Source organism: Rhinolophus sinicus, chromosome 17 (genome assembly GCF_057876585.1).
Source record: "Rhinolophus sinicus isolate RSI-liver-muscle chromosome 17, RSI-T2T, whole genome shotgun sequence".
Classification (NCBI taxonomy): Eukaryota; Metazoa; Chordata; class Mammalia; order Chiroptera; family Rhinolophidae; genus Rhinolophus; species Rhinolophus sinicus.
Genome location: NC_142517.1, coordinates 98,344,819 through 98,371,802, shown reverse-complemented (window position 1 = coordinate 98,371,802; position 26,984 = coordinate 98,344,819). Strand labels below are relative to the sequence as shown.

Sequence of the window (26,984 nt, the reverse complement as noted above, 5' to 3'; positions counted from 1 at the left end):
GTTCTTAGTTTTCTTGAAACTTTGTACATCATGTCAACATACTGTTTTACAAACATAGGCTTAAGATACAGTATTTATTTTCATCATTTTTTATTTAATGAGTTGCTATTAAATGTATCCTATTTTTAACACTATTTTTGTTACACAAATTGCTATGTAAATATTCCAATCAGCCTTTACTGTTTTTCAGAGTTATCTTTTTCTTCAACTCTCCTTCCCTTGCTTATTTTGACTGTTTTCTTCTCTGCACTAATTGGCCTCAGTTTCTTCTCCCCTCCAAGCCATCAACAACTCTACAGCTTCTGTTTTTGTTTTTTGTTTTTGTAACATGCATTTAATCATATCACTGCCTGTAAACCTTCCCCTGTCCACCAGACAAAGGCCAGCTCTTCGTCATGGCCTTGAATCGAAGTCCTTGCTCCCAAGTGAGTTTCCAGCCTAATCTCTAGTCAACATTGGCCACCCCCTTCCTGTATCACACACTCAGCCCTTCCCTGCCTGAGTGCTATTTCTGTCACTTGGAATGGCTGCCTTTCTCTGCTGCTCGTCCTCATTTTTTTAACCATCACTGACGACCACTAGGGCACATACACTTATGAACCGAAAACCTAGTTACTGCCCTCTCTGCGTTCCTAGAACACTTTTTACAAACTTCAGCCGTAGCATTTAGCACAGGATGTACTCTTGTCTCCTTTTCCATGGTGACTAAAGAAGAAATTCACATGTACTGTTCACTCATGTGTTATCATCTACTTAGTAGGTATTACTTTACACTTTTCTTGTCCCATTTGGGAAAGTATCTCTAAGTTCAAGTGAATGGAATTGTGGTTGTTACTCAGCATAATCTTAAATTTACTTAGTTTGTTTTTTAAAAGGGACATCATTTGCTACCCATTGGACTTTAATAAATTCCATACGTTACACTAAATACTCTTTATGGCACTAATCATGACATACCTTATATATGATGATGACAAACTAACATGTCATAGATGGAGATTCACTGATTTTATGATATTGCCTTTTATGCTTTTATGCTGTTAAAGCTGTTTGTTCCCTTAGACTGTTCTTGAGAGCTATAGCTACTAAATTAAACTTTGAACAGGGAAGACTCACACCCTCTGCTGGCATGAATACGTTCTCTTTTGGCCCCTGCATTGGAAATACTACATATAATAACAAATGCTGCTGTCTCATAACAAGACTGAAATTGCTTTAGCTTGTATTACTTATGGTTACTTTCACTATTCTGATTCTTTTCCCCTTAACGGTGCATCATATTAGGAATAAGGAATTTAGTAAACATATGATGTAATTTTCTTTACCTGTTGTAATTTTAGTGAGCTATATGTAATATGTGTGAAGTTTGTGACTTAACCAGCTAAAACTTTATTTAAAAAAAAATTCTAGAGCTTAATGTTGATGGAAACATTTCCTTATCTTCACCTATCACTGTGCTGCAAATCTGAAAGATAACAAATAGAGCTTTAAGTTTTACATTCGCTACACTAAAATATGGTCAAGAAAAAAAATTGCACCTGAATTCTTTAATAAGCGCGATGGGAGAGCTGCGTTTTGAGGACTAATCGCGGCCCCCTCCTTTTTGATTGCTTGCTTACATAATTTGTTATGAAAGAGTGCTTCTAGGTAAACCATCTCTCCAGAATGCTTGTGATTTGTTCTCTTCTGCTTGGGAAGGGTTAAGAGGAGACAACATCCTGTCAAAGACCTTGTTTTTAATTTTGCTTCTCACACTGGCACAGATCCTGCTAAGAGCAGCCCAGATTAGTTCAGAAAACCTTTGAAGAGATTTAAGATGTCCTTCAGCCAGTTTGAAGGTTTTTGTCTTGCAAATCCAGTACAAGGGCGCCTGCAGGCATCTCGACCCTTGCTGCGCTGCTGATGTAGCTCAAGGTCACACTAACCCGCCCTGTGACATTCAACAACAACAAAAAATTATGCGGTGAGACTGCTTCAGCATTCAGCCAACCAACAACTTCCTTCAGTGAGGAACTGAGGAAGAAGTCTTTTTCCCCTTTTTCTTTTTCTTTTTTTTTCGGGGGGCGTTGGGGGGGGGGGGGGCTCTCTGAATTTTTGCTGTAGGAAATAATCCCGGATTTCTGGTGTGTGTGATGACAAGGTCATTTCTTAATTAGAACACATGTAAAGAACAAAGCTAAATGGCTTCAAAACAGCTTTGTAGTAGATGGAGAGGATTTAAATTATTTAAAGAGATAGTCACCCACGTATGATGGAAGCTGAGTTCTCAAGGCATTAACTCCTTCACTTCTGTCTACTTGCCATTTCTTCCTTTGAATTCTTTATGTCTGAGTTTAGAAGGTTGCATTCTAAACTTAAGAAAATTTATGAACGCTCATTTTTTTTATAAAAGAGTGAAACATAAATCTATTTTCAGATAAACTTTTAATGGAGTTTTCTCGCCGTGATTTTTATCTCCCAGAAATTTTATCAATTGGCTGGACTAGGAACTAGGAATTATAAACTTTTCCCACTGGTAACTGGTTTATTTATAATATGTTAGAGGAGGATAAGTAAAGTGCTTCTTTATTGTCTCACCTTCTCTTCCTCACTTTCACCCATTTGTGATGTAGAATTCTAGAGGAGCAATTTACCCCTGCTTCTTTAGAAATTATGCTACATACCATTCAAGTTCTCAACTTTTAAAGAAGCGATATAGGCGGACACATGCTTTTTTTCTAAGGGAAACATTGTAAATTTAGTTTGAAATGGACTTTCAGAACGTTGTTTCTGAACACATGTAACTTTGTTCAGGCACAAGGAAACTATGTCCATAAACACTTAATGGCCATATTGGATTCTCTCTCCTTTGTGGGGCTTGTTTCCCCATTTTGTTCTTCCTTTGTTGCCTGTGGTGCTAACTGTCAAAGACATTGGCTGGATGGAGTCCAAGTGAATTGGCTTCCTATGCTTGAGACTTAATGCATATCACCTCCAGCTTTAGAGCAGAATAATCTGAGAGAATAATTTTATAGTTGATATTCTTTATATATATCTCAATATAGAAACACACATTGCAGTTATTCTTTATACATAAAATTACATCGTGTAGAAAAAAAATGAACTTCAACATTATAGAATTAGCGTAAGAGTTTTCTCAGAATTCATACCCAGTTGCTTTCTTAAAGAGATGTTTCCGTAAGCGTGAGTCAAGTAGAATCAGGGCGAGTACTTTATGAAGATGGATAATATTTTGAGTATGAGTATTTGAACTGATTTGGGTTTTGGGAGCCACACTTAAATTTGGGTTTTGGGAGCCGCACTTAAATTTGGGTTTTGGTAGCCACACTTAAAATCTGGTGGGATAGCATGATGGATTGCATAACAACAATTTAGAATTAAATAGACTTACTAGTCTGAAGGATTTTCCTCTTGCCCAGAAACAATTTATTTGGGTCTTCCATGAAAAGTGAAAAGGTATATACACTTTTAGATTATGGGTGTTTTAAAGGATTTTAGCTTTGCAAAAAGAAAATGCTGAAGGGGAAATCTATATGCAAGGAAATGGTTAGTATGATTCTGTGCATCCCTGCCCTTGCCTGGAGTCTGGTATGCCCTTATGTCATGTATGACCCAAGCTCACCTGCTAGTAATTTCTAATTTACTGTCCTAATTCATCGATTTGTTATCACTAATTGTTCTTCATTTACTTCTGTGTAGTTTCCAGTACCTAAAGGGTTGAAAGGTTGCTGTAATTGGCACCCGCAGCTGCTCTTTCTTTTGACAGGGGATAATTTTGCAGCCTATGCTTTGTGTGACAGCTGCCTAATTGGGCATTCTCCCCTTGTAGCAAGCCTGCCTCCTCCAGCCTCCCTGCTGACAAATGGTGGTGGATTATAGATGAGGACACGCTGACCCATTCGACCTTGCTGAGACAGCGGGGAGGGGCCTCCTGCTACTTCAGGGAAGCTTTAGGTCATTTAGAGGACAAGGTCATGAGCCAGGTGGGGAAATGACATGATATCACATGACAGTAGCCTGATGACATGGTCACTGTGTCAAGGACAAAAGGATCAGTATCGATTAAACAGTATTGCAGTACTTCATTGAAGGCCCTAGTATTTCTTAATTATTTCTGCTCAGTTTTTTTGTTGTTTTTTTTTTTAAAGGAAGTACAAAATAAGACCCATGTATTTTAGCAGTGTTAAAGCAATTGCATACATGAAAATCGAGCTGGGTTAGGAAGCCTCCTCATAAGTTTCTCCAGTTATCTAGAGTATTTTGTTCCTAATTATTGCTTAGTTTGCAGCCCCTTGACTATCAAGAGTTATTTGAAAATTAAGGCAGGCAAATTAAAATGAGGTAATGTATGCTGTTATAAAATATTTAACAACTTCTGTCATCACCCTTCTCAATGATTGGCATACCTTTTCATATTTCAAATAAAAGAAAAATAAGCCAAGTGAAAATGCTTTATTAAAAGAAGGAACCTCAAAACTGGATTTATGAAATCAAATATACCACCATGCTACCATAATTATAAAGTGTTATAGATGTTTTTAAAATAATTTTTAAAACCTGAAAATGTTTTTTAAAATAGGTTGGGGTTATGCTTAATGTAAAATCTTTAAGATAAATGAAAATCTTTAGGACCTTTTTTTTATTGGTAGTGTGCATGCTTTACTTAAAGAAGTGGACTTGAGCTATTACAATTACAGTACCTTTTTAAGTGCACAATCTTAAGAATCCTTGCTGAGTCTATTAACCCTATATTAATACTTGAAAGTATAATTCCTTGTAAACTGTACTAGATAGTTTAATTTAGGAAAATGCTATGTTTTAACCAGTGAAGAGTTTAATGCACAGTATACTGATCATGATTTTTTTTTCTGGAAAAACCTAATTGTCGCTGTGTACTGTTGGATCTAAGCCCTCATTTCAACAGGAGGTAATTTTATGCTCCTGAGATAAAAAACAAACAAACAAACAAACAAACTATCAGTGGTAAAGTGTGATGCATTAGTTCACTGAAGTAGGCACATCTGTATTTTCATGGCACGTGCATGGTGCACGCGCACGTGTGTGTGTGTGTGTGTGTGTGTGTGTGTGTGTGTGTTTAATTTTGACCGTGCTGCTGTGTACGTTAGCTGCTCTCAAACCCTGACTCAAGCTTGGTGGAGGTTTAATCCGGTGCCCTTGTCCACGTAGACTTGATTAGTAGTTGTGGTTATCTCAGCAGAAGACATACTGCCCTCCTCCTCGTATTGGTCGGGACCCGGGAATTGGGGAGTCAAGGCAAGGCAGAAAGAAAGAGATTTTACATTAGTATTCTATGAAAGCCTTACTGTCTGCAGAACAAATTGATTGCTCCGGTGTACCTGTGCTTGGCACCACTGCTGTGAAAGAAAGGTAGGGTTGTAATCTGTTTTATTGTATTACATATTGTGACACTCCAGGAATATTTAGCATGCGCTCTTTCTATGGCATGTGCTGTAAGTCTAAGTAAAGAAAAAGGATATAAATGAATGGAAAGTATGCAAGAGCAGTGGGCTACAGCTTTGTTTACTTCAGTCCATGAGAGTTCATTCGAATGAGATAATTTTGCTGAAAGCATCACTGGGAACATAACCTGATTGATAATGAAACCCTATAAAGTGTTCTGAGGCACTAATCTGCTTCACTGCTTGAAACGTGTCAGGCAGAGATGAAATTCAAGCTATATTGTAACATTTTAAGCACAAGATGAATGGGAGAAGTCATAGAGCTGGTTATGGACCTAATTAGTTTAGGGAATGATTGATAATAATTTTTCAGTACATTATATTGTTTAAAGGTGCTACATAACTTGGTGCAGAGAATAAGAAAGAGATTTTCATTAAAAAAAAAAAAAGGTGCCACTATACCACCTTAATGTATTAATGAAATTAAAAAATGTATGTTTTACTAGTTTCATTTGTGTAAACATTATACTGTTTGATTCTGTTGTGGGAAAGGAAATTGAAACATTTCTTCTAGTTTTTGTTTTTCTTTTTAATTCAGTGGATGTTTTTTTAAAGATAGAGACTTGTAGTATAAAATGTAGGATTGCATAGTATGAATTGAATAAATGTTTTCATAATTCACAAAATGATTGAAATATCTGTGATTGGGATTTGACCCGTTGCCATTTTCAGGCACTCATGAAATACTGTCGTAGCTGCACTTTTGCAGTTACATATAAATCTGTGCTGTGAGGGGAGGGGAGAAATGCCTCTTGTCCAAGCCTCTTGCCACATGTGAACTGCAAGTGCCCTTTGCCTCCTCTGTCCCCATCCTGATCCTTCGATTATAATCGGAGCACTTGATTTAGGAGAAAAAGGAAGCAAAACAGCTTACTGATGAAATTCAGGTTGTTCTGTAATTACTTTTATATGCTTGAAATTAGTATGTAGCTTCAGATTTTTTAGATTACATTTCATTTCCATTGAAACTGTGGGAATGTTCTTCTGTACATACTAATTATAGATAATAAAAACACCCTGATACAGAAGATCAGTATAATCAAGGCCACGGACATCGGTCCAGACTTGCTCCCAGATACAGTTATAGAAAATGGGTGAATAGAGACACATGTTTAAACGTTTGTTAAATAACAAATACAAATATACCAAATCTTGACTTAAAACATTCGTTAAAATTAACTACTTAAGGTCATGATATCTATAAAGGAAAGGGAATATTTTCAAAGGACTTTTGAACTCAGTGGCAAAATTAAGACTATTAAATATGTTTTCAGTTGAATATAAGGCATCAAAATGATTAGTACTGTATTCTTATACATTTAGTTTCGTAGGTTTTTTCTTATTAAAAAATGTAAATTGAGAAAATGTAGAGGCAAAACTATAGAAATAAGAATCAGAATATTTAATTTTGCAAACTAAAACATGTTCTAAACTTTTTCTGGTTTTCAGTTTTTAATTTTGTTATTACCTTACAAATTTTGGAAATTTGTCACCTTTCACCCTTTCAAAAGAAATGCATGGCATGCATATATTTAATATTTAGCCAACTCAGAATGGGAAGATAAAGGAGGGAATACCAAATAAAGGAAGTTAATGTTTCTGTTTTCTTGTTGTTCTTTTCCTTCTTCTTTCTTGGTGGAGTGGTAAGTTGTTGTGTTTTTTTTTTGTGTGTGTGTGTGTGTGTTTTTTGTGTTTTTTTAACCAATCTACAATGCTTAACACTGTATCTGGCATGTAATAGCTGCTTAATAAATTTTTATTGGTCAAATGAATAAAGAATACTCAACCAACCCTCCCACCCCCCAAACATATACACACACCTTTCCTCTTGTCTCTTTACCATTTCAATTTGTGCTGTGCTCATGGTGGTGAGATTTTAGCATCAGCTTCTCTTCTGAAAGTCTTCTATGTGTTGAAGGAATAGGAATTCAGTGGTTTAGAATCAGCCTAGGAACCATGTCTATAGAATTATTTTATCTTCACAGTAGTTTAAGTGTCTCGACCTTAAATTGTTCTTTCTCCAAACAAGTATATAGTGTAGACAAACATGCTTAGAATTCTTCACCTCAAATTGCTTCCATCTTTTTTCCTCGTATGCTGACCTACTGTGATGTTGAATTTTTTAAAGCTGTGAAATTTACTTCTTAGTAGATTCATTATGTGAATCTAGCTACATTGTATTAACCAGTATCAACAAATTATTTTGAACATCCAAGAAAACTGCATGTTAACTTTAGTCAAAGAAATCTAGGTACATTAAATCTATGGAGAAAACAAATGTTTGGCATGTCATTATTACTAAGCCATTAAATGAAAGTTATCCATGAGGACAACTTTAAATATGTGGGTGATACTTCTGTAAGCTCAATTAATAAGAAAATATTTTTATTATTTGGTGTCCAACATTAGCTAGGCTTGGACCAGAGTTTTTGAGCAGTAGGAGCATTAGAACTCAGTTAATATAAAGAGTACATTTAAAACGTGAGAAAATTGGGCTTTAGACAGATTGCTGCTTGTCCTCTATTGTAAAACTCTTCAGTAGCTGAGCCGGGGTAAAACACAAACTGCCTAGCTTTATAAAAAGTGATCAGTTTTTCACATGATATCAACTCTTCTACCCCATTTTAATCTTCTAAAATAATAGTTGTTATGTTGATACTAGCCAAATCTTACACCTACAGCCATAGTAAAATTTAATTCATACCCAAATAGGATGTAAATTAAAGCAAACTGATGCTACATCATCATTTCTCTCTCTCTCTCTCTCTCTCTCTCTCTCTCTCTCTCTCTCTCTCTCTCTCTCTCTTTCTCTCTCTCGGATTACTCCCTATGAATGTGGATCTAGTGTATTTTTATACCAGGAAGAGTGACAGAATATTGGATATCACTAAGAAAGATAATAAAAACAAAGAAAAAAACTATATAAAATTATAGTGTATATATTAGAATAAATTTGTGAATAGTACAATCACAAATAATCTATAGACTATTGATATTTAATATTTTGTGGCAATGTTTTCTTTAACAGTATAGTCATGGCTGAGCAGAGAAAGGGGACAGCCAACTAAGACTCCTGCTGGGTAGGGACCTTCAATGGGTGATACTAGCCAGGCATGGCCGAATTGCCAAATTCAAGTAATAGTCTAATTCAGATTGTTCATGGAAAGATTAGACTCCAGGGGGTGGAGTTGGGGGTTGCAGATATGTCTCAGCAGTATATGGCAATGAGTATCCATGTTGAAGACTGAGAAAGTCCATACAAAAATCATTGCCTGACAGGAATAGACTTGCCTTCATCCAGCTGGCCTGAGATTCATGACTAGGTTTTATTTTCAGTGGAGAAATGGAACAAGGAACTAGAGACATCATTAGAAAACCAAACTGACCAAACATGGATGGAGGCAGTAGAGAAACAGGTGGGCAATAGAAGTGTGGTTTGGAAACTTGATGTCTCATGCTCAAAATTAAGTTTATATGAAGTTTATGGGTCATAGGGAATGGTAGTAAACTGTTTCTCAGCCTTTCCCTCCAAATAGTGGGGGAGAAATCTCCACACCTACTTCTTTGGTTCTACAGTTGGGTAGAACAAAGTTTGCAGGCAAACTATTTCACCTGTCTAATCCTCAGTTTGCCTAGCTTCAAAAATGAGATTATTATACATTTTGCTCTTTAGGTCATTATGAAGATTAAATGAGAAAGCAATATGTATATTGCTTGGATCATTAATATTATCTGATAACTATTTGTTCAAGGGTGTGTGTGTCTGAATATGACAGCCGTTCCCTGGGGCGGGTGTATTCTTTACACCACTGTTGATAATAGAGGACTTGACTAGGTAACCATAATATGTTATATAATACAGCTGTTTGGGTATTTCAAAATGAATGATACAGCCTTTCCCTCTTTTATATACAGCATGGTGAAGCTGTGTATAACTCTTAATTATACCTGCCAATTTAGTCTCCAATTTCAACCTGAAAAAAAAAATGCTTTGTAACTTTAATAATATGATTCCCTCTTAAAAATACATACTCTGTCTTGATCGGGTATGTGATTTTTATTTGTAATGACTTCATTAAAATATGTATCAAGAACCTTGCATAATTTTCATTGACAAGCTTTCCACCTAACTGTAAAATGCCTAGTGAATCATGGATCTCACTTTAGAATTATAGTAAGTAATTTGGAAAATGAGAAATTAGAGCAGATAAGTTAAAGTTTAATTTGCTTAAATCTTACTGAAAAAATGTAGCTTTCTTTAAGTACCACTCAGAGTTTCCAGACTTTTCTTTTCTCCCTTTAACTGTAGAAATTACTTAGCAATTATAGACTCTTGCAGATCTTTAGTAAACCAGGATGATCTGAGTTTACAAATGTGAGTGCCAAATAAACAGTAATTAACACTTTTCTCTGGAAGGCACAGAAAAAAGGGAATATTAGAAATGCCCTATGATTTGATCTGAGTTTAAATAAAGTTTTACTTTTTCATTTAGATAATACTTATAATTTCAGGTGAAGTAATTATTTCTTTTGAACTTTATAAAAACGTATTACTTGAAAATCAGAAGGATTTCTTAGTTATACCATGTAAGCATCTTTACTTGGCTTACAGGATAAATTTTAATAATTGTGTGTCTATATATATATATATATTTTCTATGCTCTCAGTTCCTTTTCAGTGTTGTGGATACAATTAAGTGATCAGAGAGAACCTAAGAATATCTATAGACATCCACTTAGCAAAAACTTGGGTCTCAAACGTACCTGTGGCAAACAGGATAAAACTAATTCTTGTCCTCATGTAGCAGTGTACAATAATTACAGTGTAGTGGTGGAAGACAGTCGATAAACTAGTATTTAAAAAGCAAGGAACCAGGAAAAGCAAGTAAAAAAAAAAAAATAAAAGAAGCAGATGAGAACAGGTCTAAAACAACTGCAATCTCCTAGGCACTCTGCTAAGGAATAAATGGGGAGACCCGTTTACCTAACATCTTTGGAAAAGGCTTGTTTTAGTAGGTAATATTTAAGCTGAGTTGGGGAAAGAAACACACAGGAGCAGCCAAAGGAAGAGCCTTCCAGGAAGAGGGAACCATACATGTGGAGGCTGGAGGGCTGGAAAGAACTGTTTGTTCTGGGATCGAAGGAAGTGTGTTTAGCTAAAGTTAAGCTGTCTAATATAGCAGCCATAAGCCACATGTGGTTTATCGAGATTGAGATATGCTCGAACTATAAAATACACACCAATTTATAAGACTTAGTATGGCAAAAAGAATGTAACCTATCAAGAATTTTATATTGATTTCATATTGATACCATAATATTTTGGGTATATTGAATTAAATAAAATATATTCAAATTAATTTTACTTTTTTGTTTGCTTTTTAAAAATATGGCCACTAAAAGGATTTTAATGAACACTCGTGGTTCTCATTACATTTCTGTTGGACAGCATCTGAGTAGAATATAATGAGCATGGGACTGAATGACTTGTGATAAGATTGGTTAGATTCACTGGAGCCAGATTAAGCACGGCCTTGTAGATCATAGAGAGAAATTCAGACTTTATCTGAAGTGAAATAGGAAACTATTAAGGGTTTTTAGCCAAGGGAATTTACCTTTTGCGAAGAACATTGGCTACAGTATGGAGAATGTAATGGAGGGGGGCCAGTTAGGAAAAACTAGTGCAGTACGCATGCACACATACACACTCACACAAACACACGCACAGCTAAACCAGTTATCACAACAGTTGTCAGATAATGTTACATAAAAAATTGTGTCTCTAATCATCAATGAGTTTCTAAGTCTTATTTTGTGGAATTTCTTAACATATTTGCAGGCACTGTTTACATGTATAGGAATTCCCTTTCCTTCATGTTCATGGAATATTAAAATTCTTGCAAAATTAAATCTCTACCAGCCTCCCAGAACACTGTAATTTTTGGAATTAGTAATACTTTAAAATCATTTACAGCTTTGAATGTTTCCAAGAGTTTTGACAAACCTGCAACATTCCTTAATATTTTGGGGTTCAACTAATTATTTAATGATTCTATGGAAACTATTGACATTACGGATCATGCCACCTCCATTCAGGGGGCCTTGGATCCCAAATTTAAGAAATCTCCTCATGCTGTACAGCCTTTAAACCTCTCAGCTATTCTCTATGGTAGAGCTTCTCTTCCCTCTTGTAAGTGAAGAAACTTGAGGCTTAGAGTAGTTAAGCAAGCTGCTAAGGTTATAGGTAGTAAGCGACAGAACCTTGGTTAAAATTCAAATCATTCAGGGGTGTGTGTGTGTGAGAGAGAGAGAGAGATTCCTTCTTACCTAATTGTTCCTGTTATGGGGTATGTGTGTGTATTTGTTTGCATGAATGTGAATTAGACTTGACATTTGTTTTATTTGGCTCAGAAGCTATATTTGTAGTACCACCGTTTAATCTGTATAAAATTGGGGTAATTCTTAATCCTTGGCTTTTTACCGTTACTTATATTAGTCTGTGATGGCACAGGTTTTGGATTATTTTTCATAGTACTGAAAAATACATGTCAGTATATGGCAGGTCCTCAAATAATGTCATTTTATTCAACGTTGTTTCATTATAACGTTGATGAAGGGGAAGAAATTGATTAACAGCTGGGGCCACTGTCTGTGTGGAGCTCGCACGTTCTCCCCATGTCTGCATGGGTTTCCTCTGGGTGGTCTGATTTTCTCCCACCTCCCAAAGATGTGCACATGAGATGTATGGGTGTATCCTCATTGTCCCCGTCTGAGTGAGTGCGGTGTGGGTGTGAGTGGCCCCGTCTGAGTGAGTGTGGTGTGGGTGTGAGTGGCCCCGTCTGAGTGAGTGCGGTGTGGGAGTGAGTGGCCAGTCTGAGTGAGTGTGGTGTGGGTGTAAGTGGCCCTGAGGCATTAAGGGTGGGTTCCCACCTGGCTCACTGAGCTGTTGGGAGAGACTTCCACCACCCACCACCCTGAACTGGAATGAGCAAGTTAGAAAATAATTCCTTTGCTTGTTTTTATTCATATTTGTTAAATATATACATAGCTAATGTTTATTTCAGTGTTTAATATTAGAAATGTTTTGGATCTTTATTTAGAATTTGGTGGTGTTTTTGTGACCAGAAATATGCCATAGGAACTTAACTCTGTTATATCAATTAGCCTGTTGTGAAATTGGTTTTGTTATATGTCATTTCACTTAAAGTTGCAGTTTCCAACAACCCATTGACAGGGTTAAGTGAGTACTTACTCTAGTTTCATTTTTTTTAAACTGTTACTTTTTTTGCTTTAGGGAAAAATACAATTTATTTGCTTTAGAATCTGCTTCCGCTTATGAATACTTCAGGGGATTCCAGCCATAATGCTATGTACTTTGTGTGTTTCATTTCATTAAATCTCTTTTACAGCCCTATTAAATAGTTAATGTTATCCTCAGAATCTCAGAAAAGTTAATATCTGAACTAAAATTCAAAGCTGAAACTCTTAGCTTTAGTTTCTTATCTACATTTTAGGTATCTTTGAAATTATCTTCACGGTATCCTTGTTATAGCGCATTCAGACTGTCACAATATTTTTCACTGTAAAAAAGCAAAGATGCTTTGAAATTCAATGTTTTCAAAATTTGAATTTTCAAGTTCAAAAAAAAAAATCACATTTCTTTAGTGAAATTAAAGTTGATTCCTGTCTTATCGCTGACAAAGCTGATAATTTTCAATAACCTAATAGTTTTGTTTCTTGTAGTTAAATGAAATTAAAGAAAAAATCAGATAGTACTCAAGGAAGCTTTTGCGATGCAACATAAAAATCTGGTAATTTGCTTTTAATGGATCCCATAAATGGTGGGATAGTGTAATAGTGGAATCAGTAGGACTATATTTTGAGCAAGTGGTGTCATGTAACTTAAAACAGTGTCATATAACTTAACATATCAAGCCATAGTAAAATATGTAATATGTGGTTCTACTCTAGATTTCAGATTCTATTAGTTAGGAATTAAAAATGCCAGATACTTGGTATGTGGTATTATTATATAACATATTTTTTTTCAAATACCTGAGTATCCAAAACATGATAGTACTACTTACTTTAGTTTTCATTGTACTGTTTGATTTTGGAAATGATAGATTTTGCCTAATTAATATAAAGTTATATTAAAACATTTATGTAAATTATCATCAGTTCCTACTAGATATACTAGTAGCACAAAGAGGGTAAAAGTAAATTAACATTTCTTGAGGACTTGCTGTGTTGGTTATTCTATATGTGTTCTTTAATCTTCACAACTGTCCCATCGTAAGTTGGTATAGATATTAAACTGAGGTTTAGGCAGATTTACCCAGAGTTACAAAGCTAGTAGATGAGCCCCAGTGTTACTGTTTTTAAAGCTCATGGTATCTTTTAGAAATGAAAACTGGAGTGAATTTTTGATTATACTGTTTGTTGGAATGTGTTAAAGAAGCTCTTTCAGAAGTGAACTATGGAAAACCCGACTCTTATGTTTTCTTCATTTTTAAATTGTTGAGATTCATAGCTTGTAGATTGGAGTGCTGTCTAGTCCTGTGAGTAGCCAATACAGTAAAATTGTGTATGAAGTCAGGTTTCTCAGTTCTGATTTTTTGTTGTTGTTACTGGTCGCAATTTTAGTTGGTTACCTCCATCAATCATCTTTTGGCTGATAACTGATAACACAGGCTCATCACTGATAACACAAGGGTATAAATACTTAACACTATGTAATACAAAGATTACTGTGCAATTGTACAAGTCTTTTTCCATTGGCATTTTTTTAAATAACCGAAAACTGGTTATTGGACAGATTTTAAGAAGGTTTAGTCATTTGTATCCCTTCTCAGTCATAATTTTGCTAATAAGATTTGACTAGTATCAACTATCTGATGACCATTTTTCTTGAGAATATAGTTAAAACTAGAGATGCAAGGCACATCCTTATTTATCTTTGTTCCAATATGCAGGTTTTAATGTATAATTTTGTTCTTTCATTTTGCTTGTAATACAGAATTTTACCTAACCGTTTAATTCTGACAGTGTGTTCCAACCAGATCTACTTCATAATGAGTAATATATTTTGAACAAAAATATTACCTGATTTGGGGACTTTTCGTAGTACAGTAGATTTTTTTTTTTTTTTTTTTTTTAGTATATTAAAGGAGTTTTGTTTTGTTTTGTTTTGTTTTTCTTTCCTCTTTATGTCACTCTTAGAATATTCTGTAGTGTACAACATTTTGGAGGATGAGGGAGACACCTTGCTTGGTAAAATCAACTTTGGTAATTATTTTGTAGCAAACCGATGTTTACAGTTCGATTTGGGGGGAAAATACTAAATTTTTGTTTTTGAAAGTTTGAATGGTATTTTCGTATGTAAATGGAATACAGAAATTTATCAACCATTTCTACCAATAAATATATCATAAACCACAAAACTCACTCAAGCAATAGGTTAAATTGTTTAAGTGATATTCTTGCCTCTGTAATTTATTTCAAAAATAGGCTGAGTTGTTTTAAGTATTGTAAGATATTCCGAGTACATGAGAAAACATTGGTTAGAGAAGGGGGAAAAGAAAAAAAAATCTTAAAGGAAAAGCCTCTTTTTAATCCCGGGTGAGGATTTTTTTACCATCTCGGATATAAATGGACAGTATTTTTAGTCATTTTCCACTTTAATACTGGGAGTAGCTTGGCAAAATTTGTCACATGCCTGGGCTGTAAAAATGGTGGGAGGAAAATAAATGGAACAGTGAGCACCATGTTTCCTCAGATTTCTTCTTTCTCATTGAAGAGTATATTAATTTCTTTATTCTACTCACTTTTTGAAATTTTGGTATCGTTCATGCAGAGACAGTTGACCCTTGAACCCTCATGCAATGGAAAATCTGAGTATAACTTTGGACTCTCCCGAAACTTAACTATAGTCCTTTGGTGCCTGCGGGTGATTCGTTTCAGGACCCCCGCAGATACCAAAATCCCTGGATACTCAAATCTCTTACATAACATGGAATAGAACAATGCATAATGGGCTCTCCACATCTGTAGATTCCTAGCCAGTGATTGAAAACACTGTTTTGCATCCACCTTTGGTTGAACCCACAGATGCGGAACAGACTGATGCAGAGGGCGGACTGTATATTTATTGAAAAACTCCTCCAGAAAGTGCATGCATTTCAAACCCATGTTCAAGGGTCAACTGTATTTTTATGTCCTTTTGATATCCATGATAATTATCTCTGAAGCTTAAGTCCAAAAATTGGAGTGACATTTATAAAAGTCTCCATTTTGCAGGTAAGAAGGAAGATGAAAGAAGGCATTTTATTCCTTCTAGAGCGGGCATACTCCTTGAAAGGACCATCAGTCCTAAAAGACGGAGAAGAGAAAGAAAGAGTGATTAGGCTTAGCTGTACTAAAAACATTCTCTAGAAGGACTTTAAAATCAGGAGCTAAAATAACTATAGAGCCTGGGGAGATGCAATGTAATCTTAAGGAGGATCTTGTTGAACCTCTAGCTATTAAATAAGTAAAGTGAGGCACAAAGAGATACAACACATGGTCACTGTTTTCTTTCTTCAGCATCTCTCATAGCTAGCCCCAGAGTGCCACGGGTTGGTCCATCTGGCTAGATGCATCGTCTCACCTGTGTTGATCCCACCCAGGTCCTGTTAATTGGAAGGTGCACTTTACATGATATGTAGGAAGGAACTGAGTGAGAGGAGAAGGGTAGCAGTGCAAACAACCTGTTGCTTTTTTTTTCTTGTTTGTTCCCCTATGGAATAATTGTTATTTCTGACTCTTTCCTTTGGGCAATTATTGTCAAAACATTTGGGGCCAAGGCTGTAATCTAGGATCAGGAGCCACCAAAGTTTGTTTCAGAATTGGAGACAGGTGGAAACCCAATAGTTTACAGCAGCAAACGAAACAAGAGAAGCACCTGGAGCCCTTCGGTAGCGTCTGGCCTTACCTGACCCAGGGTAACCCTGTTTCCCACCCAACTTCACTATGAGCTTCGACTGCAGGCCCAGTGTGATGCTGCTCATGTTGGATGCTGTGCCCATTTCCCATTAGAAATGGGGGCAGATTTTGCTAGAGATGGTGGAAGTCAGCTGAATCAGGATGCCCGTATCTAATATGTTGCTATCTAGCCCTCTGAGCAAGAACCATCTGGTCTTTACTTGCTTGCCAACTTCAGCATAACCCAGCCACCCGCCCTTTGTGCTAGGTTCCACTTTAGAAATTTATTTTCCAGATCTGCTCACACAGATAGCTTGAATACCAGTGTCTCTTGTAAGATTTCATCACGTCTTGTCTGATTCCTGCTATAGCACCTTTCATGGACCCTTAGCCTCTTCAAATTAATAGGCATAGTTCCAAGATTGTGTATCGGGTAAAGGCATTCCTTCTAAGCTTGGCTTTCTTCATTCACTCTCAGAGCCTTGAACAACCTTACTTCAACCCACACGGGGGTGTTAATACTTGCATTATGAACTCTTAATAACCCACCCCTGTAGACAATTCCCAACATAGGAAATGTGGTCTTCATGTCAGTGTCATGGGGCTTTGTAATTCTGAATACCAGCAGCATTCATGAGTAAGACAAATAGAATTTAAGACTTGAGAATTAAAAGGTGGTGTGGGGACAGAGCCCCAGAAAGCAGTTTCCAGGCTCTCGGCCTCACATAGAAAGCTGCTGGCTCAGGTAGTAAATGGCCATCAACTGTGATTGGATGGCCATTAGCTGTGGCTAGTTGGCCGTCAGCTGTAACCAGTGAGCCATTGGCCACTAATATAACTGCTGTGGCTACGCTAGCAGAAAAAATGGGGGCTAGCAAGAAGATGGTGGCTGGGCTGGCAAGCGTGGACTGCAGTTAGGATGGCGGGTTGCGGACAGTGTGGATCCAGCCTCCAGTGAGACTATAGTGCTGCCAGCGAGAATATAGTGGTATGACTCCCCTACCTATGGCTCCGTGGGTGTTCCTTTTTGGCCTCACCATATCCTGCCTTCTTGTGTGGGGAGTGGGTCCAGAGACCCCGCCTGATACCCCGCACGACAGGTGGAAAAAAGAAGAAAAGAGCAAATCATATGAGAGGAGGGGAGGGCAGAAGAGAGGCAGGAAGAGAGAAGAAAGGGGAGAGAGTGAGTGCTTGTGCTAAAAGACTAGAGCAGCTCTTGGCAGTGCATTGCCTTACGTTAGTGGCACTAACTGTGGGATATTAACCCACTCATTCATTGGATGTGGATGAGACTGGGATCTTGAATTTAATATTCCAGATTTCTTGTCATCTTGGCAAAATTACAATGTGAAAGAAATCAGGAATGGACAAGGAAATAGGCTGCCTGTGTTCTTCCATGGTTCCTTCTTTCCTTCATTGAGAAGACGACTAATATTTTGTTTTACTTTTCTTTGAAAATAATAAAGAGTCTTTATTTCTTTTCTAGTGGCCATGGTCTAAATGAATTGCTCTTTTTTTGAATATGAGAAATCGTTTTTCACCTCAGAAAATTTCAGTTTCTTCTGCCCGCACACTCATAGAGAATATACATGTTTGTGCAGTAAATTCAGAAATCAGTTAAACTGCTTGGCTAATATGAAAATAAAGATTTATCTACTTTTAAATTTAATAGAGGGAAATGATAAGACAAATTAAACTGTGAAATTCTTCACCATCGGTAAGTTTCAGACAGCTGCGCGGATAACTTGACGAAAGGACATGCTCAGCCAGATGGCCTGTGCTGGCCCCCTTCCCATTCCTGCAAAAGATACGTTATTCACTCCCAGGGTAGCTCAGGGAAAGAGCTGATTATGGGATTAAAACAACCAATGTCCAATTAACCCCTGTTTTGGTCAATGTTTTCTACACAGTTTGGATAATTGGCATACTTTAGTTCCATCAAGGGAGGCAGCTGGTTTATTGGTTAGTTCAGGCTCCTGGGATTAAAAAATCTGAAATTCTATTACCAGCTCTGCCGCTACAAACTCTGAATATGACCTTGGACATCTTATTTACCTCTTTGCGTCATTAGCTTTCCCCATTTGATAATTAAAGATATGCGTTGCTCTTAGACCAACGTGAGCTGGAGATACTGTATGAAAAGTCAGGAAAAACAGTGTTGATGTTTGTAGAGGTCTCTAGGACCATGGATTAAAAGATGCACTTTGTCTACATAGTATTTCTACAGTATCTTAGGGTTGTTTGTGATTGCATAGGACAGAAGCCCGCTCAACAGAGCTCAAGCACAGGGGGATTTATTAGAGACATGCAGTAGGCTCTTTAGGAACCAGTGATACAATGCATTGCACCTCTTTGGAACTGGAAAGCCCTCAGCACCTCCTGGCTATCTCTCCCTCCCTTTTGCCTTCCTCACCTCTGCTTCTCCATTTGCGTCTACTTCAGTCTTTCAGTATTAACTCCTCTGTATACTAATCTATGAAATGGGGCCTCATTAAAGCAACACCAAAATGAAGGTTTTCAGTCTCTTTGAATTCCAGATCTCAAGAGAGGAAATGAATTGGTCCAGTTTAGTCAGATTCCCAAAGTTGGTCCATTCCCCTGTGACTGGTAGATCAGAAACAGGTTCTTTAAGAAAAAGGTGTAGGGAAGAAAGAAAACTATAGGCTTCTTTTGTACATGAAACTACTCTTTGGTGTAAGTAAACATGTGTTACAAAATTTTGAAATTAAAAACATTAATTAGCTAAATTATTCAATTAGTTTGCAAATCCAAAGTATAGTTTTAGTTTTTTCAGGAACTATAGGGAATATGTTAAAGCATATCAACAGATAATTTTGAGTGCCTCTAAACTGTTAGGCATGGGGATACAAACACAAAAGACATTCCCAACTCCCAGGGAGCTTTATGTTGGGTGACTGGCAAGTGAAGACAATGTTTCTTAAGAAAGCCCTGCGGGCTGGTGCTATGTCTGTGAGTAGTAGAACAGTTAACATTAATTGAGTTCTTAAGACTGTTGTCTTAACCACTGTGCTTCGTGGTCTTTCTAATAAAAACAAGAGACAACAACAGAGACAAGGTCTCAGAGTAAGAATAGTTACCCCAAAGTTCTCAAAGTGCTGCAAAAGCATCTGTGTTACCAAATTCACTTTTGTTACATGCAGGTAACAGAAAATATATAACTGCCATTTAATACCATAGGAAAGGCTAAGATTCAGAAGACCCTGATGTGGTTTTGGATGAGCCACTATTGGCCAATTTAACCAATCACTCAGTTGCTCTCAGCTTTAGTATTCTTGTTTGTTAAAATGTAAATGAGGGTAATATAATATTAACCAACCCCATGAAGAGAAACAAAGAACACGCATCTTGGTATTTCATTAGAGGAGGAAGTATGGCTTAAACACTTGGGAAAAAGCAGGACTGTTTCAATGTACAGTGTACTCCATAGGAGTCAATGTGTGTGTCAGCTCCCAGGAGCTTTTCTGCACTACTTTAGCCAGTTAAGAATTTGTAAAGAATGGTGTCTTTGCAGCACCCACTGCAGACTGGTGCCCAGCAGCATTTGTCTTTCTCTTGTCAACAGGAGAATTTAACTATCTTATCTAGACCTTAACCAGGTGATAGACTAAGTCAGTGGAATATAGCAGCTCTTTTCTAGTGTTTGAAGGATGACTGAGGATTAGCTTTGTTTTCTGTGTCCCCAGAAGGACCAGTGATCACACCAACGGGAGACAGATTATAGCCCATTCTGTAGACTGTTGGAGCCGTGCAGTATGGAAGGCGCTCTCTGAATAGTGACAACCCTTACTGAGCGCTCTTGGAGCACAGGCATTGTGCTGTGTGAACTGAACGTTGTCATATTTATTCCTCCCAGTCGCCTGTGAAATAGGTATTGGTTTTTGCACATTTATAAATAAAACTTTTGAGAGTAGTTAACTTGTCCAAGGTTAAACAATTGGTAAGTGGAAGAGCCAGAAATTGAACCCAGAGCTGTCTGATTGAAAAAGATACAACCTTGGAAAATAGTCCAGGGTCCCTGGAGCTTTCCAGAGGTTAGCTAGACCACTAGAGTTAGCAAATAGGTTATAAAGGTGTTTGAGTACTGGATGGGATGGTTGCTCAGGCAGGTTGGTTAAATTCTATGATCTGTTGTGTCTGTAGAATCAATTGGCAAGATGTACTGTGGAATCATGATAGGAAAATAGGTTTCTCTTCATAAAAATTAGCTGCTCTGCAATTTTCATATTAATTTGTATTCCCAGTATTATGGAGGCTAGAGTGTTTGTCAGTTCAGCTTTAAAAAGAAGTCAGTAGTCCAAGTGAATAAGGTATCTGCCACACAAAAAAAATAAAGTTTTTTTTTATGATAGACAAGGAAATTTGATTTGATAGTGCAAAATCTTTAAACAAATGCCTAAATAAATCCCTTTTCATATATAGTAAGATTTGTTTTGTTTTGTTTTTAATACATATTAGAGTGTCTTACTGTACATTTTAGAAAACTAGGTTTTCAAAATCTTACCCATCTATATCAAAGTTATATATTTTCTGTACCTGCATGACTTCTTAGCCTCCTCAGACCTGAGGAATATTATTTACATTTAATGTCATGCCATGAAGCAAAAAGAGGGCCTAAGCTTACCCCTTCAGTATAGGTCAAAGGAATGAATTTCCTTGATTTTGTATTGCTACTAACAGCAATATGCAGATGTGGTAAGAAGTAGAAAAGGCATGGCAATGACGTGTCGACTCTTCTTGCATGAATATTCAAGAATTGCTTGAGTAATGTTTGTTTTTGTTGATTTTTTTCTTTTTTCAGTTTTTCAGGTTCAAAGTCATTTTACTGCTTTTACATATTCTAATTGAATAAATTCATGGTAGGATATTGTTTTTATTTGGCCAGACACAGTGAAATTTCATACCTGAAATTCTTCCACAAATAGAGGTTCAAATGAAAAAGATCACCCTAAGAATAGCTTTCACCAATTTGATTTAATCTATCACACAATTTAAAGGGTTTGGGTTCTTCAATATGGGATTATTATTTACTTCAGTGATTGATTTTTAAAATGGGCATAGAGAAACAGTTTCTCCGTTGTGGTTGATACAGGACACAGTTAATTCATAAAGGCTTTCTTTCCCCATTGTAGTATAACTATCTTTCAGGTTGAGTTTGATTTGTTTGGTTTTAGGGAATAAATCTTTCGATGTGATAATACATCATTTCTTAATGCACCTCCATCATAAGAAAATTTAACAAAGTAATATTTTAATGTTACGCAGATTTTATTGAACTTTCAATAGAGTGAGTATTTTGAGAGGGAAAAATGTATTTTGAAACATTTGCTCATCCTTGGTATAGTAGATCTTACAGACCTTGACTGGGGTGACACTGATTAAAGGAAACTAAATGAATAATCAGGTTTTTTTTGTTTTTTTTGTGTGTGTGTTTTTGTTAATAAAAAGTTAAAATAAAGACCCTAGTATAAAAACTTTGAAATCTTCTAGAAATATAAATATTTCCCAAATATTTAAATCTTGCATGTTTGAACAGAATACTAGTCACATGTGATCTACAAACCCACAGACCTTCCTGTGTATGATAAAATACTTTGTTACTCTTTAATTTTGTGATTTTTTTGTTAGTTTATATTTGGGGGGAAACGAAATCTTGAATTTGAAACCAGACATTATAAATAACATTATCATATTTTAAATGTTACGGTACCTTGGAATTATGATAGTCCACCTCTCACTTTACGGACTAAGCCTTCAGAGGTTGACTAGTTGCAGGTGCTATGGGAAATGCTCTCTGCCGGGTGCTGGGATGTAAGGACCACAGAGATGTCATCCTTGCCCATAAGGAGTTTACCCTCTGGGTGAGGGCCAGGCATAAATAAACCAAAATACAATTTTGTAATGAGGCTCTAGAAAGATATACTGAGTGCTGTGAGGTCCCAGAGATGCAAAACTATCGTCAACCTGTGGAGGTGAGGGACGGCTGCCCAAGTAGGGCTGAGTGCTCAGCTGAGACTTACAGAATAAGCAAGATGTCTTACTCTTTTAGCTTAATTGAAGGCAAAGGGGGTTTATTATATGATGTATTTTTAAGTCTGCTACGTTTCGTCAAATGATGCTTATGGTAGGGGATTGTGTGGGTGAATGGGGGAGGTACACCAAGCAGAAGGTTCTTTTTGTTCTGTGTCACATTGTTTCTCCCACTGTTATGTCCTACTTTCATCCTCACATGTAATGACAGGAATATGGAACAAATCATTTATTTTACAGAAATGCTATAATTGAAAGCACAATAAGGACCCAAACAACAAAGCAATATATAAACAATAGGAAATATTGATGTAAAAATTTAAGTAATTGATACCAATGTTGAACAAACTACTGAACAGAGAAGGGATAAGTATAGTATACATGTGCCATTCCACATTATCATCATTCTCTCTCAAAAAAACAGAAAAATGATGTACATAATAGATTGAGATGCTCATAAAACTGAAGTATGTAATTCTTTGGTGTTAAAATGTTTGAACTTTGTTAAATAATGCTAATAGCAGATAGTAGTAGTTGTCTTTAATGATCTTAATTGCTGAAGTAAAAATTCTTCTGAAATATTCTTTTGTCTAATAAGTCAGAAAGGCCGTGACCTTGTTACCTGGACTTCTGTTCTTCTGGTTTCTGCTCCAGCTCACAGGAGCGTCTCCTAAGCCCCCTGATCCCCTCCCCTCCTTCAGTCTGTGTCTGTGTCTGGCAGACGCGCTATTCAGGGCCAGGGGCAGCAGTGTGGCCTGAACAGGCCTGAGACCTGGGCAGCAGGAAAGCTGGCTCTAAGATCTGCAGTTACCGGCTACAGCTACTGCGATCACCACTGCACACATTTGCTGATGTAGAGACATGGGCAAAATAGAAGTCAAGGAAAAGCATGGGTGGCAATTTCTGCAATAAAAACAAAACCATTTAAAGTAAATAGCCAACTGATGGTGTGCCAGTAGCTTCATCTTCCTAGTTGAAGAACTTATTTTAATGTTACCTGTAAATATTTAAAAACAGAAATTCCCTCAGTACATTGGGCATATTCTTGTTTTTGTTGTTGTTGTTTTTTGTTTTTTTTTCTTTGCTTTTTTCTTTTTTGTTCATTAATCCCGTCAGATTTATTGATTTCTTAGTGACAGATTGTGTCTGTAGTGATACTTCTCTGCCACAGACTGGCTCAAACCTTCAATCTAGAAAGCTTTGTGTTTTGGACCATTGTGAGCAAGAGTGATGTCATAATGTTTACCATTTCTGGAAAATCAAATCAGAGTTCGTGGTTCACTCACAATAAGGCAGCACTTTCACCCAGGTACCACATAAAGAAAACTATTAATTCATAAGTGATTCCTCTCAATAGACCTTAATAGTGTTTTATAGAGAATTCTATTCATTTTAAAAGAAAATGTCAGTAGATTTTTGTGGTCAAAGCTTGACAAACGAGTTAGTGTCCATTACTAGTAATTTTGATACACCCACACTATTTCTGCCTGGTAAAGGCAATTCCATTTTTAGTGGTATTTAATTTGATAATGTTTTATTTATATATAAAATATACATATATTTGTATATAGAGAGGATGCCAAAAAATGTATACACATTTTAAGAAAGGGAAAAACTGTATTAAAATTATAATGCTCAATACACCGATAACAAAAGATGAATACAAGTCACGTTTGACTTCTGCAATTATAAGAGCTGCTCAAAGTGGTTACGGTCGGCGTCCAGACACTTCTGATTACAGTGAACTACTGCTTGAGCATAGATAACATCTCTTAAAATGTGTATACATTTTTTTGGCACCCCTGCTCCCGCCCGGTATACTTCTTTTTCCTTTGTTACTGAGAAACCAGCAGTGTTTCTAGGGCAGTACAATTTTGGTATTTTTATTCAAACCTATGTAATTCACACAAAAAATAATTTTGCAAAATGAAAAACTGGTAATTTAGAACATTTACATGTACATGTATCATAATTTGCAAATTATATAAAGTTACAGTCAATGATACTTGATTTAAAAAGGAAAGCTTTTATATTATAAACTTACCTCAACAGCATTATGCATCCTTAAAAATGATTTCTTGATCGGACTGCTTCAGTAAGAACATTCATCATGTAACTTAGCTTCATAAATGTAATTTAAGATAAATTTAATATCTTGTTTGAACAGCTGAAACAAAAGGCATGGTTTTGATAGATAATTGTACTGTTAATAATATATTACATTAAGAATCACTTTTATTGCTGTTGTTGATAACCAAAGTTTCTTCCTATATGTATACTTTGAAAAGTATTGTGGAAGACTATGAATACATCATAAAACCTTGCTGGTTGAACCAATTTTTAGCAGTTAAATCTGTGTATTTGGGAAGAAGTGGCCTAAGATATCAAGAAATACGCAATTTTCATTTCAGCTGGTACAAAGGTTTGAAGGTGTGGGGGAGCTTGGTCGTTTCAGGGACCAGCAAGTTAATTTCAAAATTGTCACATGGCAGTGATCAGTTACAACAATCAAACATAAATAATTATACAGGCATACATACACATGTAAAACTTGTTGTTCTGAAACACACACACACACACACACACACACACACACACACACGAGTTTCTTATTTCCTAATCCATGCAACATTTTGAGCAGAATATGCTTTGTAACAAAAAGTACATGAAGATCTTGTCATCAAAGATGGGGAACATTTTTAAAACAGAGTGTATGTATCTTGTGAGTAAACGCCAAGTGTTCAGTAAGTGTACCAGAAACCCCAGGAGCTTTGATCAAATGCCAGCTGTTATGTCAGTTCTGTTGGTAATCTTTCTTACTGATCTGTGACCTTGACCTTGTGCTTGTGTCTGTATGTCAGATCTGTTTTAAGGATGGGGAGGCCATAGTTGACTTTAATAGGATTTATGCCCCAATCTCAAAGGGTGTGTGCGTACCATTTTCCATTATACTTCATATTTTGATAAGAGATTGGAAAATAATATGCTTTCGAAAACTGATAGCACTAGTTACTTTGAAGAGCTATTGGAAAAGGTTAGGATAAGCTATACGCTCTATTCATTTTATGTTTAAACCTTTTTTTCATACTTATGCGCTGCCAAAAGTTGTTGATTATTTTGTTTCTTCAGAAAAACTTCTTGAAGACAGTGAACACATTAATATTAGTGCTAAATAAATATTGTATGTATTCTTTATCATACAATTCTTTTCCTGGATTTTCTAAAATTATAGTTAGAATTAATTTTATTTAACAATTTCTAGATTTCTGTGTTTTTAAGATAATGCAACACAATATCCAGCAAGGTATTGCATTTTTAGAATAGAAATTTTTTGGCATTTAAGCTCTTCTTCTAGCTCATTTGATTCTGTGAGCCTTTTTAACTTAAAATCTCCAACTTTTTCATCTTAATTTTGATTTTTTAAATAAATTATAGAGGCAGAGTAAAATGAATGGTGGATTTTATTGAATCTGATTCATATACATAAGGCTTCTGAGGATAATTCAAAACAAAGACGATCTTACCAATTCACTATATCAGTTATAGGGGATATTTGTATCTGTCGCCAGGACAATTATTTTACCTCTCTCATGAATTTATCTGTGTCATTAGCGATCCTAAATCTTTACTTTATTCAGTATGTAGCCATTGTGAGAGAACCAGAAGCTCCAGTGTGAACATGAGCTCATATTTAGCTTATAAATAAACATCTGTTTGAAATTCGGTAGCCCTATTGGAGAAAGCAGTGAAGATAAATATCTTTGATGATTTGAATGGGTAAAGGGTATGGCTATTTCAAAATCATTTTGTTCCCCTGGAATTCACTAAAAAGTCTATAAAGTGTATTGATCTCAGCTATTTCCACGTTTTGACAGCATATCACCTTTCTGGTTAAAATGTGTATCATTTTTATCCACTGCAGTTTGACAAATTAATTGGAATATTAGCAGTAAAATTTTAGAGTTGAAAAGGTCCTCGGATACATAGCCTTATGTGTTGAACACTTGAGTCAGTCAAGAAGTAGTGTGTCCTAGTGAATCTCTTTTAATAGGAAATGTGAGTGACACTATTTTACTCCTTTGGAAGAAGCTGACAGCAAGTTACAATTGATGGACCTGGAAGTTAGGAGCAAATTTGGCCTTGGGCAAAAATATGTAATTCCTCAGGTTGCTGTGAAGAGCAGGCTGGGCATCTGTGTCACTCACTGCAGTGTCAGTGGCTTCTGCTACCAATCTCTGAAGACTATTTACATCTAAAATGAGAACCTCTAGGAGAGGGCAAGAAGATCTTGTGGTCTAATTTCAAACGTAGAGGCCCTCAGTTGAATTTAATATTTTTAGGTAAATTTGTTTTCTTGCCACCCCCACACCTCCAAACCTTTATACCAGCTGAATGAGAAGTTTACTGTATGTTCCTCAATATTTTGGGCCACTTCTTTCCAAATACAGAGACTTAACTGCTAAAAAGTGTTTCAGCCATCAAATTGTACAACTA

The 26,984-nt window shown here is 36.3% G+C and overlaps 1 protein-coding gene across 4 annotated transcripts in view; it reads left to right on the top strand.

The window, feature by feature from the left end:
* Positions 1-26,984, top strand: part of NRIP1 (nuclear receptor interacting protein 1) — an 85,578-nt gene that overhangs the window by 45,962 nt on the left and 12,632 nt on the right. Inside the window, exon 1 of one of the 4 annotated variants that reach the window (XM_019748910.3) lies at positions 5,178-5,388. The exons of the other annotated variants lie outside the window; for them this stretch is intronic. The gene's annotated coding sequence lies outside the window, so the exon portion shown is untranslated. Of the gene's footprint in view, positions 1-5,177; positions 5,389-26,984 lie in introns of those variants that run through there. 4 annotated transcript variants of the gene reach the window in all.